The sequence below is a fragment of the Carlito syrichta genome, unplaced genomic scaffold (assembly GCF_000164805.1).
Source record: "Carlito syrichta isolate Samal-C Ts95f unplaced genomic scaffold, Tarsius_syrichta-2.0.1 Scaffold153698, whole genome shotgun sequence".
Taxonomy (NCBI): Eukaryota; Metazoa; Chordata; class Mammalia; order Primates; family Tarsiidae; genus Carlito; species Carlito syrichta.
This window is the reverse complement of record NW_007097794.1, coordinates 159,532-174,258: the sequence shown is the minus strand read 5'-3', so window position 1 is coordinate 174,258 and position 14,727 is coordinate 159,532. Positions and strand designations below refer to the sequence as shown.

Genomic DNA, 14,727 nt, shown 5'->3' with positions numbered 1-14,727 from the left:
AGGAGGGATTATAGCCCTATTCTGAAGGAGAGAAACAGGCACAGAGATGAAAAATGGCCAAACCACAGAGTCGGTGGTGGCCAAGCTGAGCCCTGAGCCCCACTGCCACCCCACCTGCTGCTTCTAGTTTCCTGCTCCGTGCACAGGCTGTCACTGATAGGGTGCTGGGTGGTTAAGACACACATTTTTCCTGCAGAAAGAGAACTAGATCCTCAAACCTCCTTGGCCACTGGCCTTCGGAGAGGAAATTGAGATGCTGCAGGTGGGGGCCTTGGCTCGTTTGCAGCTCTGAACAGGAGCCACAGGCTCCTAAGCCCCTCTGGGTTAGCAGCCACAGCTGAGGCAGGCCTGCCTCCCTTCTGCCCCCACTCCGACGGCCAGCTCGTCTCTTGGGCAGATGGGACGCAGGGACTTTGTGAAGAGCAGACATGTCACGAAGGTGTGGTTTTCACTGAATTCTTGTTAGCGGGTCAGATTAAGAGCCATGGGGGGAGGTTGACTTCTGAGAATCCTGCTTGATGCTGTTGGGCACTTGGGAGTCCCGGGTTTTGTCTACACCCCAGAATGGTCTTTAGAAGAAATGCCGCGGTGGGAACACGTGGGATGGGCTGGGAGCGCCCAGGCGGGCACGTCTTCTTCTGATGAGTATTTCCTCTCTCCCCTCTTGCCTCTCTGCCATCCTGCCCTCCCTGCCCACCGTCCCTCACACCTTCTTCTTCCATCCCCTTGGCTCCTCTCCCTGAAACCCACTCTCCCACCATCTTGCCCACAGGAGGACGCGCTCAATGGTGGACCACCCGGGAAGGGCTTGACGGAAGAAGTGAGTGTGCGGGACTGGGGGGCAGGGAGCATAGGAGAGTCATGGGGGAATCACGAGGGAGTCACGGGGGAGCGTGGGGGAGTCACGGGGGAGCATGGGGGAGTCATGGGGGGGTGAGGGAAGATGGGGGAGTCAAAGAAGAGTCATGGGAGAACATAGGGGAGTCATGGGGGAACATGGAGTCATGAGGGAGCATGGGGAAGTCATGGGAGAGAATGGGGGTGTCGTGGGAGAGTCATGGGAAAGCATGGGGGAGTCCTGGGGATCATGGGGAAACATGGGGGAGTCATGGGGGAGTCCTAGGGGAGCGTGGGGAAGATGAGGGCGTCCTGGGGTATCATGGGGGCGTCCTGGGGTAACATGGGGGAGTCTTGGAGGAGTCATGGGGGAGTCATAGAAGAGCTATGGGAGAGTCATGGGGAGCATGAGGGAGTCATGGGGGAGCATGGGGAAGCCATGGGACAACCGTGGGAGAGTTGGGGGGAGTCGTGGGAGAGTGTGGGAGAGCCATTCTGCATTCTCCTTTAATTAAAGGCACGATGTCAGTTACCTGAGTACCTTGTGCCCATGTGCTCATGGCACACAAGAGCTCAAAGAAGACAGTGAGGCCTCCCCGTGCACCCATCCCCTCCACTGCCATCCACTCCTCCCGGCAGCTTGGCAGGGACCTCCCTCACCTTGGTGTCTGTTTACTGACATGCATGTGATTCACAGAAATAGGATGTTTCCCAACCACATGCCGTGACTGGCAGGTACGTTGGAGGCCCCAGCACGCCTCCAGGCTCATGCGTCTGCTGGGTTCTGTTCGCATGTCTGTCCCCCGCATGACTTGTTTACCAGTCACTTTGTGGTGGGTGTTCTGATCCCTTCTGGAGGTGCCCCCGGAAGTTCGACACTTCAGTGCGCGTTCTGACTGCGCCTCCTTCCGCACCAAGGAAAGGGCATCTCCGTTCCAGCCCCTCTCCAAGACGGTAGGGCTCGCCTTCCACACCACTGCCTATACCACCACCAGCGTGTGGCCAACTTGTCACTTCCATCTGCACGTCTGTTTCCAGAGAGATTGGGTACTTTGTACCCTGATTGCCAGTCATTTGTTTCAATAAGTTGAAATTTTATGTTACTAATGCAACAATTGGGAAAAACGGCAACAATCAAGAAACAGGAAAAAACCCACCCTCATTTTATGGCAGTTGAGAGGAGCTTGTGTATTACTCTTTTTTGCCCCTCTCGTGAAGGCGTATGTCTAGGACGCCCGGGCCCTCTGCTGGCTGGTTTCCTTGGCACCACCTGGGCGCCATGTGGAGGGGGTCTCCAGATCAAGGTGTGGCTGTTCAGACCTGCACTTTCTCTGTGGGGCACTGTTGACTGAGTGGTGAGGGCAGTGTCGTGAGAGCTGATGTTTCTCCACGCGTACTCTGTGTGGGCTCTGGAGCAGAGTCATGGAGGGAATGGCTGCAGTCTCGGTCCCCTTGGAGCGTTGTACTCATCAGGAGATGACCACACACGAAGGACCCGGGCGTTAAAGGGGACGCACACTTGAGGAGCAGGGTGAGCGTGTATGGCCGTCCTGGAGGTGAGAGAGAGGCCACCTGGGAAGGAAAGTCCAGAGTGGGCAGGAGCAGTGAGGTAGGGAATGAGCCGGGGGCAGGGCCGCCAAGGCCTGGGCTGGAACTGTTGGGTGGGGGAGGGGCGGAGGCAGGGGCAGGCATGGAGGAGGGCTGAGCGGGTCCCTTCGGGTGTTGTGTGTGCAGAAGAGGCAGTGGCCAGGGGCCGGGAGGGGAGAGCAGGCCTGAGGGGCAAGAAAACAGGAGGCCATCCCCTGGGTCCAGCCGAGAAAAGGACGCTGGACCTGCTGAGGCAGCCACGCATCACCTCCATAAGGACCATGCCGCCTGCATCCCCATCACCTGTCTCCCAGGAGACGGCATCTCATCACCTCCTCAGGGACCATGCCGCCTGTGTCCCCATCACCTCTCTCCCAGGAGACGGCATCTCCTCACCTCCTCAGGGACCACACCGCCTGTGTCCCCATCACCTCTTCCCTCACCAAGGAGACAGGGACGCATCGCTTCCACGGGACCACACTGCCCACACACCTAGACCCTGTCCATCTTGGTAGGCCTGAAAGCACTCACAACATGACTGACCCGAGAATCTCAGTCTGGGCGAGGAGAAGGACGGACTTTCCAGCTGTGAGATAAGGAGGAGCACAGAAGAGCAGCTGTGGGGAGCAGAGGCCAAGGGCTCAGGGAACATGGACGGGCTGAGATGCCACCAGGTCTTTTGGCCCTGATGGGGTGGGCAGAGGGAGCAGATCGAGCTGGAGTCGTGTGTGTGAAGGGTTGGCCCGGGGTAGTGTTTGAGCCCAGGGGGAGGGGACATTTAGAGGAGAGGGTTGGGGGTCGAGCCCTAAGTAGGAGGATGGGAGATGAGGAACCGGCACGGGAACCTGTCTGAGTGTTTATCACGTTAGCTCACACTTCATAATTCTGGGAAGAAGATGGCGTTATCATCATCATTTTACAAGGAAGACAACTGGAGCCAGAGAGGTCGAGTGGTTGAATGATCTTCCCAAGGTCACCCAGCAAGCACGTGGCAAAACTGGGGTCTGAGCCAGGCGAGTCTGGGTCTCCAGGTACCACACACTTGGCCTCTTTGCCACTGGTGGAGCTGTCACCGGTACAGGTAGGGGAGGTTGTCTTAGGGCTGCAGTGACGTGCCTGAGGTCAGGGAAGTGGCCTAGCCGGGACCTGGCCTCGGGACGCTCTCCTTTGAGAACACAGGCTCCTCTTCACTGTTTAGCCACCTCGACCAGGAAAGGTGTTTGTTTTTTAAAGATCGGCACAAAGCCTGTGTCTCCTCCAAGCAGCCTGGAGCACCATCCTGGCCCCTATCCATTGTCTATAGTCGCCTCTGGGGTCGTCGAGACTGAGTGGCCATGGAGAGCACGTAGCCATGGAGAATGAGTGACCACGGAGAGTGGGTGGCCATGGAGAGCAAGCGGCCATCAAGAGTGCGTGGTCATGGAGAGTGAGGGGCCACGGAAAGTGAGTGGGCATGGAGAGTGAGCAGCCATGGAGAGCAAGTAGCCATGGAGTGTGAGCAACCATGGAGAATGAGTAGCCATGGAGAGTGAGTGGCCACAGAAGGTGAGTGGCCATGGAGAGTGAGTGGCCATGGAAAGCAATTAGCCACCAAGAGCGTGCAACCATGGAGAGTAAGTGGCTGTGGACAACAAGTGGCCTTGGAGAGTGAGTGGCCGTGGAGAGTGAGTGACCAGAGAGCGAGTGGCCATGGAGAGCAAGTGGCACGGACAGTGAGCGGTCGTGGAGAGTGAGCAGCCATGGAGAGCGAGTGGCCATTGAGAGCGAGTAGCCATGGAGAATGAGGGGGGGCATAGAGATTGAGGGACCACAGAGAGCCAGTGGCCATGGAGAGTGAGTAGCCATTGAGGACAAGCAGTCACAGGGAGTGGGTGACCATGGAGAATGAGTGGCCACGGAGAGCAAGTGGCCATTGAGAAAGAGCAGCTGTGGAGGGTGAGTGGCCATGAAGAGTGAGCTGCCAGCTGGTCCTAGGTCTCTCCTCAGTCTGTCTTCCTCCCCGGCCAGCGGCTTCTAAACCCAGGAGGAAGGAGGCCATCAGACATCCTCCTGCCTTTGGGATGCTGGATCTTCAGGCTGGTAGGGCCCCAATGGGCCTCTGTGAGGCTGCGAGGAACCCCCGTGCCCTCGCCCCCAGGTCCCCCAGGAAGATGAGGATGGCGGTAGGAGCCCAGCTACTCTAAGGCACTCACCTGCGGCCACACAGGCGCCGTGTCCCACCCACCCTTCACTCTGATGCTTTGGGGGAGTCCCGGCACATGGACTCTCCACATGCCAGGTGGTCCTAATACTCACTGGTTAAGAATCCCTGGGGAAGATGGCCTTTGTCTTGTTCTTTTTGTGCAAATGGAATCTCTCTATGTTGCTCAGGCTAGTTTCCAACTCCTGGACTCAGGAGATCTTCTGCCTCCACCTCTTGAGTAGCTGGGACTATGGGTGCGTGCCACCACACCTTGCTAATTTTATTTATTTTTGGACCTTTGTGTAGAGACAAGGTCTCACTGTGTTGCCCAGGCTGGTCTCAAACTCCTGGCCTCAAGTGATCCTCCCATTTCAACCTCCCCAAATGCTGGGATTATAGGCGTAAGCCACTGCACCTGGTCGACCTTTTAAATAACTTTTCATTTTGAAATAATTTTCAAATGTACCTACCTAGAAATCACAGTAATAGTACTAAGAATTCCTGCACATTCACCAATTAACGTTTGGCTACATTTGCCCCCAGACTTTCTCTCTCACTCTAAATATATACGGGGTCTGACAATTAAGGTCGTGAATGTGCTACTGTGTGTTTACATTGGCAGCACCGTACAAACAACTTGGGAAGGTTTCACAACCCTGGCAGGTCAGTGTCTCACGGTTGTGTTCGTGTCAACATGTGGCAGTGTCTTGCCAAGTGGCATTCATTATTGCTGCATGTTTGCGTCATCATGAGGATATCAGAGCTTGAATTAGCGCAGTGGACTAACGTTAACTTTCTTGTTAAACCTGGTAAGAGTGGAAGTGAAATCCAGAACATGTTAGTCCAAGTTTATGTGGATAATGCCTGAAGAACACGGCAGTGTCCAAATGGATTAAACGTTTTTCTGAGGGGAGAGAAAGCATCCCTGATGAAGAGAGGTCAGGATGGCCAATAACGAGCAGCAATGACAGAAGCATTGCAAAAACTTGTTAAATTGTGTGTCAAAATCATCAGCTAACCATGAGAAATGCAGCAGGCCAAATGAACATTGATGGTGAAGCAGAAAAATCTTAACTGAAAATCTTGGCATGAGAGAGGTGTGTGCAGAAATGATTCCAAAGGAGCTCTTGCATCACGACAATGCACCAGCTCACACATCACTGTCTGTGAGGGAGTTTTCATCCAGTAAACAAATAACTGTATTGGAACACCCTCCCTCCTCACCTGATCCGGCCCCTGATGACTTTTTTCCTTACATGAAGATAAAGGAAATATTGAAAGGAAGACGTCTGATGACATTCAGGACATCAGGGGCAGTCCGACAGTAACTCTGATGGCCATTCCAGAAAAAGAGTTCCAGAACTGCTTTGACGAGCGGGCTAAGCACTGGCATTGGTGCAAATCTTTCCAAGGGGAGGACTTCAAAGGTGACTGCCATGACATTCAGTAGGGGGGTATGCAGCTCTTTTCCTAGGATGAGCACGCACACTTAATTGTCAGCCTTGTAAAATATATATAACTTATATCTAATGTCTTATATGCGATTTTACCTACGATTTCTCTCTGAGGCACTAAGGGTCAGTTCCAGGCTCACTGCCCCTCCTCCCTGGACACCTGGCGTGTTTCCTGAGAACAAGGACATTCTCTTACATCATCCCGGTTCTGGAGATAAGTGGTGATACGGCGCTGTCACCTAATTTGCAGACCTTGTGTTTCCCGATATGTTGTCTCTAGCAAAAACATTCCTGGCTGTGACATCTGTCCAGCCGTGGGCACAGCTGCGTCTAGTCTCAGTCCCCCTCCAGCTCTTGGAGTGGACATCTGTGTTCTCCTCTCCCCATGTGGCTGTGTGGCCCTGGGCAGGGACTCAGCCACGCTCTGCCTTGGTCTCCCCGTTTGCCAAGGCAGGGAGGCGCAGCCGTGAGGACTGACACCGCCCAGCACGGGGCGGGGCCTGGGTTGCCATGAAGTCTTCTCGTGTTCCTTGTTACCCAGTCGGCCCCCTCGTCCGTGGTCTCACTTTCCGTGGTTTCTGTGACCCACAGTCAACTGCAATTCAAAAATCTCAAATGGAAAGTTCCAGAAATAAGCAATTCATGCATTTTGAGTTGTGTGCCATCATGAGGAGCGTGAGGAGACCTCACGCCATCCCGCCTGGGACAGGAGCCTCATCCGGCCTGTCCACACCATCTATACCACCTACCTGTCAGTCACTGAGTAGCCATCTTGGTTATCAGGTCAAAGAAACCTGATGTGCAGGCTTGCTGCCATCCGTGGCTTAGGGCATCCACAGGGGCCTTGGGGCGTGCCCCCAGGGATCGGGGATGACAACATGGCTCCTTGCCCGTCTCTGTTCATGATTTCTTTTGTCATAGAGAGGGTTTAAACTTTGATGTAGATTCCGATCCGTTTCTTGGCTTTTCTCAGTGTGGGATGTTCCCTGTGGACGATGTGCGTGGTCAGAGGGCATTGTTTCAGGAGTTGGCCATTGTCTTACTACCGAGGAGTCATCCGGGGGTCTCTCCTTCCCCCAGCTTAGAGCCCACTCCTACTCCAGGCTCCCCCGGCAGGCGATTTGCTTGCAGGTGTGGATCCCAGCAGGCCGACTTCCACTCCCGAATGGACTCGGCATGGGGGTCTGGCTCTGGCCTTGTGACCCGACGTTGGGTGTGGTCCCAGGGGGTTGTAGATACCCTGGACGGTGGCCCCAGGCCAGCCTCCCCCGTGAAGCTGTCCCTCTCCCCGCTCCTCCTCCAGTGCTGGGGCCTGCTACCTCCGTCTTCCCAGGCTCACGCATCCACGGGCCTCAAGTTTCACCCCATTTCCCAGTGAGATTATTTATAGCAAAAAATAAAATAAAAGGCTGTGATCTCTGTCTCCTCCGAGGTTGCGCACTTCCTGCTGCTGAGTCAGGTTGCCACACGCTGTCCATCCTGGACTGTGAGAGACAGGCTTTTGTTTTCGTTGCTTCTGTTGTGAAAGCCTTCAGAGGCCCCAACAAGAGCAGGGAGTGGCAGAGTCAGCATCTTTCTGAGCACAGAACAGTCACGCCCTCATGTTCATTGGAGCTTCACCCGTGTCACGTGTTCCCGGTTTGTAAATGAGATAGACATCCCAACCGTGCAGAGAGGCCTCAAGCTACCTGGGGGCCCACGGGTCACTGTCCCGTGTGTCCTTGCCTTTCCCGCCTCCGTCTGGCCACCTCATTGAGCAGGACACCACCTTCCCCAAGGCGACCCACAGAGGAAGGGGCGGGTAGCCTGCACCCCAGGGAATGTTCTCCACATGGGATTGGGGCAGGCCGGGAGTGTGGGAAAGGCCGGCTTCCCTCCCAGCTGTCCCCGTGGTCCAGTCCACACAGACGCTGGGGTCTGCGTCTGGAGGGTTTCTAGGCAGAGGCTCAGAGCACAAGGGAGGCAGGCGGGTGGCCATGGCACGGGAGGAGAAGCTGGGTCCCAGCAGGACTGGGGGAGCTCTGGGATGGGGGAGCTCCGGGGACTTCAGGACCCCGGGGAAGTCGCGGCCCTGGGTTTGAGATGGGCCCCCGGGCCTGTGGGTGGAGCTTGCTGCATCATTTCCACCTGATTCCTCCCATTCCCCATCGCAGGCAGAGCCACGGTCGCTGCACCAGCCTCATGGGCCTGTGGAAGGGGTCTGTGGCCTCATCGCTGTGTTTGCGCCCCTGTACCGGCCACCCCCTTTGTCTGTCCCACGCTTCTGGACCCAACACCTCTTGTGCGTGTCAGCCACCACCATCCAGGAGCCAGTGCAGCCTCCCAACATTCCCCATGGACGAGTTAACCTCCCAGTAGATAGGCCTTGACAGGTGCTCAGGACTCGTCCAGGGGCAGTGTCAGGGCTTCTGTGGCTTGCCGGCACCATCCACCTTGCCGGGGTGATGCTGTGGCATCTGTGGCCTGTTGGCGCCATCCACTGTGTCCAGGGGGCAATGCTATGGCTTCTGTTCTTGCCGGCACCATCCACCCTGTCCAGAGATGATGTTGTGGCTTCTATGGCCTGCTAAGCACCATCTACCCTAACCAAGGGGTGCTTTCATGGCTTCTGTGGCCTACTGGGTGCCATCTGCCTTGTCCAGGGGCAATGCTGTAGCTTCTGTGGCCTGCCATCTGCCCTGTCCAGGAAGTGATGCCATGGCTTCTGTGGTCTGCTGGTGCTACCACCTTGTCTAGGGGCAATGCTGTAACTTTTGCAGCCTTCCGATGCTATCTGCCCTATCCAGGCGGTGATGCCATAGCTTCTTGTGGCCAACCTGTGCCATCTGCCCTATCCAGGAGTCAATGCTGTGGGTTCTGTGGCCTGCCAGGCACCATTTGCCTTATCTAGGGGGTGATTTCATGGCTTCTGTGGCCTGTTGGCACCATCTACCTTGTCCAGGGGTGATGTCATGGCTTCTGTGGTATGCTGGTACCATCCACCCTGTCCAGGGGGTGATATTGTGGCTTCTGTGGCCTGTTGGCACCATCTGTTCTATCCAGGGGATGATGTCGTGGTTTCTATGGCCTGCTGGCACCATCTACCCTGTCCAGGGGGTGATGCTGTGGCTTCTGTGGCCTGTCAGCACCATCCATCCTGTTTAGGGTGTGATATCGTGGCTTCTGTAACCTGCCAGTGCTATCTACCTTGTTCAGGGGGCAATGCTGTAGCGTCTATGGCCTGCCGGTGCCATCTGCCCTGTCCAAGAGGTGATGCCATGGCTTCTGTGGTCTGCTGGTGCTATCCACCTTGTCCAGGGGGCAATGCTGTGGCTTTTGCAACTTTCCAGTGCTATCTGCCCTATCCAGGGACTGATGCCATGGCTTCTGTGGCCTTCTGATGCCACCTGTCCTGTCCATGGGATGGTGCTGCGGCTCCTGTGGCCTGTCGGCACCATCCACCCTGTTCCGAATGTGAAGTTGTGGCTTCTGTGGACTTCTAGTGCCGTCCACCCTATCCAGCGGACAATGATGTGGCTTCTGTGGTCTGGTGCCATCTGCCCTGTCCAGGGGGTGATCCCATGACTTCTGTGGCCTGTTGGTACCCTCCACCCTGTCCAGAGGGTGATGCTGTGGCTTCTGTGGCCTGCCAGCGCCATCTGTCCCCATGGACACTCTCTGGGAACCTTGTGTGCTGCGTCCTTACCCTGCAGCCCCTGCCCAAGCACACCCTTCCTTGTCTTGTGACCTGGCCACAGCCTCCTGGCCTGGCTGGTCGTTGGCCTGTTGTCTCACAGCTCCCAGGCAGGCGTCTTTGTTATACTTGGGAACTGGCTTTGGTGGTCAAGCGTCGGGTTGCAGATGACCTTGGACCACCTGCCATGTGCTTGAGGGTGGGGGACTGGGCCGGTGGTGGCAGGGCTGCCTCAGACACGTGTGCCCCCTTAGCCTCCTTAGGAGGACCCGGCTTACCCACCGGGAACCGAGCTGGCCGGGAGAGGTGCACCCAACCGTGAGTCACTGCACCATGTGTCACCTCAGTGCTGTTGTGCAGCTGGGGTGAAAAGTCGGGATGCCTGGGGGAGAGGCCGCCCCGGGATGGGGCTGTGAGGCCTGGCCCTTGCCCAGCCAGTGGGTGCTGCATGTCCTGCTGTCCATCCCGTCCCCTTCCCCTCTCCCCGCCAGCCGGGCTTCCACCAGGAAAGGAGAAACTCGATACGCAGGAGAGGGGCCTTCTAGTTCTTCAGCCATATACAACCACATGCATACACAAGCACACACGTGTACAGATGTGCGCGTTTGTGTGTATTGTCCAAAACGTGTACATGTGCATGCATATAGGCCTGTGCACGTGTATGTACATGTGTGTGTGTCGTTTCTGGTTTGGGGATTATTTTAGGCATGCAGCCAAAGTGCACTGGTCACTCAGTGTCCCCTAGCCTGAACATCTCACATAATAACCATCATGCAGTCATCAGAAGTAGGAGACTAGCCAGGCATGGTGGTGCACACCTGTAGATGCAGCTATTCAGGAGGCTGAGGCAGGAGGATGCTTTGAGCCCAAGAGGTTAAGGCTGCAGTGAGCGTGATTGTGCCACCGCACTCCAGAGTAAGACTCTGACTCAAAAAAAAAAAAAAAGACTAGCATGGGTGCAAAGCTCTTACCTGGAGACTCAGATGTGTCACTGTGTGTCTCCAAAGGGTCCTTCTGAGTCGTCCCAACTCAGACTAGGCCGTGGTGGTGTCTGGCTGGCCTTGGGGCAGGGCCCATCCCTCTATAGTGGGCTCAGGTGAGGTGCCAGCCGCCTTCCTTGAGGAGGGTTGGGAGAGGCTAGCCTGGGCCTGGTGGTAAGAAGGACTTGCCCTTGAACGTGGTTGAGGAGACTTCACACTGGCGCTCCTGTGGGAGGGAGCACACCTGTGGAAGGGAGCACCCCGTGGAGGGGGCGTCTCTGTGGGAGCACCCCATGGGAGGGGGCACCCCACAGAAGGAGATTGCAGGGGGTGCAGGGTGAGGATAGGTCTGGCTGTCCTGCTGTCACTGATGCTCCTTCCTGCCCTGTAGTGGACGACGGACTGCGCCGAGCCGCTGGACAGCAGCCCCTTCCCCCGAGGACGAGCCCCCCCGCAGCAGGTAAGAAACTGGCCCCACGTCTGTCTGGCTGCCAGGTCTGTCACAGCCCGCGGTGGCTCCTGGGGGCGGTGATCTGGAGATGGCAGGAGGATGGGGAGCTCCGCCCCCTGGAAGTCCCTCCTGGTTCCCTGCCACGGTTAAGCTCGCGAGGTTTCCCTTCAGCAGCGTGTTGTGTATACCTACCCACCAAAACCACCAGACGTGACAGCGGTGGAACTGAGTCAGCATGTGTCGGGCGTCAGGAGAGAGGCAGCCAGTGGGGGGATCATGTTGGGTGATTCCTGAGGGAGTCAGAGGGCTCCATGTACCGGGCTGAGATGCAGGAGAGCCGTCACCCCACCCTGTGTGTCCTGTGAGCTGTGTGTCTTGCAGTTGTTCCATAAGCCACGTCCGTCCCCCAAGTCAGTCAGGACAGCCTGGGTAACGCTGCTGTAACAAACCAGGCCAGATCCCAGGAACTTGGACAGCCCGAGCCTGGCCTGTGGGAACGGGCGCATGTTTCCAGTCATCCGCGGAGGAGAGAGCACTCTGGGGATCATGTGTGGGCCGCTCGATGCCCAGCCCGAGAGCAACATGCGTCCCTCTCACCTGGTCGCCCCGGAGTAGGTCACAGGCCTCTTCTGAGAGCTCACTGAGAAGCGCCATTCTCCTCTGGACTATAACGGAGAGGCAGAACTAACTGCTTGGAGCCTGGCTAGAGTGGCCACCGCATGCCTGGCTCCAGGGGATGTCACCGAGGCTGGACCCACTCTTCCCCCGCTCCCCGCATCCAGCCCTGGTGGCATTCAAGTCCTGGACTTGAGGGGCCACGGGGAGCCTCCGAAGGCTCGCAAAAGGCAGATGCGCTTATCAGCACGGGTCCATGGAGCCTAGGAGACTGGAGCTGCTGTGGGGGCCATCCGTTTTTATGCTGAGGTTTGACAGAGCATGGCAGCTACGTAGGAGCAGGGCTGGACAAGAACGGGTGGGCCGTGTGCTCACAGGCTGAGGGGGAGCCCAGGCCTATCTGTCTGATGCTCCTTGGCCTTTCTGAGTGGCGTCCTTCCCTCTGGGCGTGGGACAGGACCCTCTCAAGACCCGGGTCCCACGGCCCACATCAGACAAGTGAGGCCAGGTCACTTCTCGATGGCCAGTTTCTACACGGGAAGGCGGGAGGAGTTGGAGTCATAGGAAGGGGGTCCAAGAAAAATGGGGTTTACTCATAAAAAACAGTGTCCTTATTCTCACATGTTTAAACTTCAATCTCCTTCAAAGACCTCTCCGTTGGATGCAATACACCCGTCGAGATGCTTTTTCTACTGCTCGAAACAGTTTTTGCGCTCGCCCATGGGGATGCTTTTCAGTACTTCTGCCGTTTTTTGCTTCACCTCTTCCACATCAGCAGAACATTTTCCTTTGAGGACTTTCTTTATCCAAGAAAACAAACAAACAACAAAGTCGCTTGGGGCGAGATTGAGTGAATGGGGGGGGCACGGGGTCCTGCCATTTAGGGTCCAAAATGCTGAACACTCAGCACAGCATGGGCAGGTGTGCTCGTAAGTCACCAATCATGAAATGGACACATTAAAAGAACCTCCAGAAAATTCACTGAAGCTGAACGCAGCCTCACACAGCAACGCCCGCTGGTCCACAGATGCTGATGGATTCCTAGAACACTCACCTAGTGGGGGAGGCCCATCCTACAAGGGGCCCTCACTCCAAAGGGTAATTCCAGGCTTTTGGGGGTCTCCCTCATAGCTTCAGTCTTTGTGGCCGTTTGGGGTTCTGGTCTGGTTCCAGGACCCGCCTTGGGGATCTGGTTTCCATGGTGCCTCGGGGAGGGTGAGGGGCCCGAGACAGACAGATGGGCAGGGGAGGCCAGAGGAAGACTCGCTGCTGGGCCTCCATTCTGGGGGACGGTTTATGATCCTCAACAATCCCTGTCCACTGGTGCCCGAGGTCTGCGGTGAAGTCTAAGACACCTGGGCCCACACACTGGACCCACAGAGAGCACCCAGCCCAGCTCCCGCCTTGTGGTGCAGGACCCTGGGGCGTTAGGGGAGCTCTACCTGGAAGGTGTCTCAGAACATCTGAGGCTGTGGCCCTCCGGCGAGCGCTTTCTCCGATCCACCCGACCCTCCAGCAACTGGTTTGGTCCTACTCCTTGCCTGGCCTGCAGACTTCTGGGGACTGAATCCCGGTCTCGCGTGAGGAGTGCCCTCTGCTGGGCTGGCTCCTTCCTTTGTCGACTCATTTGCCCTTTCACCTGTGGTGGCCATGGGCTATCCCTGGGGATGAAGGTCCCAGGCTGGGCCCTGGGTGCGGATGGGGGCAGTGGCGCTGGGAGGGCAGGGGTGTGAGCCATGACACTAACTCAGGTGCGACACGACGGTCCTCAGGCCGGCTCGGGTCACCCTCCAGGCGCTGCGAGGGCTCTGCACTTCCTTCCGACATGCTGCCCAGAGCCGAGCGCGGCACACCCTGCTCCCCTGCCAGCGAGCCTCTTTTGCAGAATGTGCCATCTGTCTCTGTCCTTGAGGGGTCTTCTGGCTTTAGCTCACTCGGAGAAGTGGGAGGCAGCACTTACTAAACAATACTGGCGGCTGACTTTTGCAGGGAGACTGAGCTGCAGCAAGCACTGGGCACTTGCTGTGTACAGTGCAAACCACGTGGCCTGGTCTCTGCCCTGGGGAGCCTGGAGTCTGCTTAGGAAAGTCCGACTCTCTCCAGGGGAAGGTGCCATATGTGTGTGCATGGGGGCGGGCTATGTTCTTTGGGGGCGGTGCAGATGCACGGGCGGGGAGGCGCCATGCTGCTTGGGAGCGGCCCTGTGCCGGGAACCAGGACACGCAGTTCTGGTCTTGGCCGTGCCTCTGATGTGCTGTTTGATCTTGGATGAGAACTGTCATCTTGCTCAGCCTCGGTTTCGCCTCCATAAAGTGAAAGTTGAACTGGACTGAAGTGTCTTGTTGAAAACACTGCCCGAGGCTTCTGCTTCTGGGAGAATGGAGATTTTTTTCCGGATTCCCCCTGCTGGTTCAGCTGAGACCCGGGCGCCGTGCATGGAGTCTGTGAGAGGGCTGGTGGCGGGCCAGGGCCCAGGGAATGGGCGGCACTGGGGGCCGGTTCCCTTTGGCTGGTCCGTCCCAGACTTGGCGTAAAGAACTGGTGATCTGAAGCACCCACAAACACAGAGAGAAAAGTTCTGATCGGAGCCCGCTCCCAACAGAGGGCCAGGAGGGGAAGGACAAGACAGGAAGGCCCCGGACACAGAAACACGTGGGCAGTTGCTGCTCCACACCGGCCCACCGGAAGACACTGGAGCCCCAGGCCCCTCGGGCCCACCGGCGCTGGCTCCGTGCCAGTGCCTCATGGATGGGCGGGGATGAGAGCTGGAGGCAGGAGTAGGGGGGACGTCCTCTGGAGGAAAGAGGGGGCTTTTCTAGTGTCTGGAGGGAAGCCCTCCCGCAAGCTCCCCAAGGACCCTGCGTCTGTGAGGTGAGAGTCCACGCGAGGGTGAGGCCTACCTTCGGCCCTCATGATGGAAGTCAGAGGGACATCCCACACCCAGGGGG

General features: G+C 57.1%; 1 protein-coding gene across 1 annotated transcript in view; it reads left to right on the top strand.

The window, feature by feature from the left end:
• Positions 1 to 775: 775 nt before the first annotated feature.
• Positions 776 to 14,727, top strand: part of CTIF (cap binding complex dependent translation initiation factor) — a 114,303-nt gene continuing 100,351 nt past the window's right edge. Inside the window, exons 1-2 of the mRNA XM_008050802.1 lie at positions 776 to 820; positions 11,105 to 11,173. The gene's annotated coding sequence lies outside the window, so the exon portion shown is untranslated. The remainder of the gene's footprint in view (positions 821 to 11,104; positions 11,174 to 14,727) is intronic.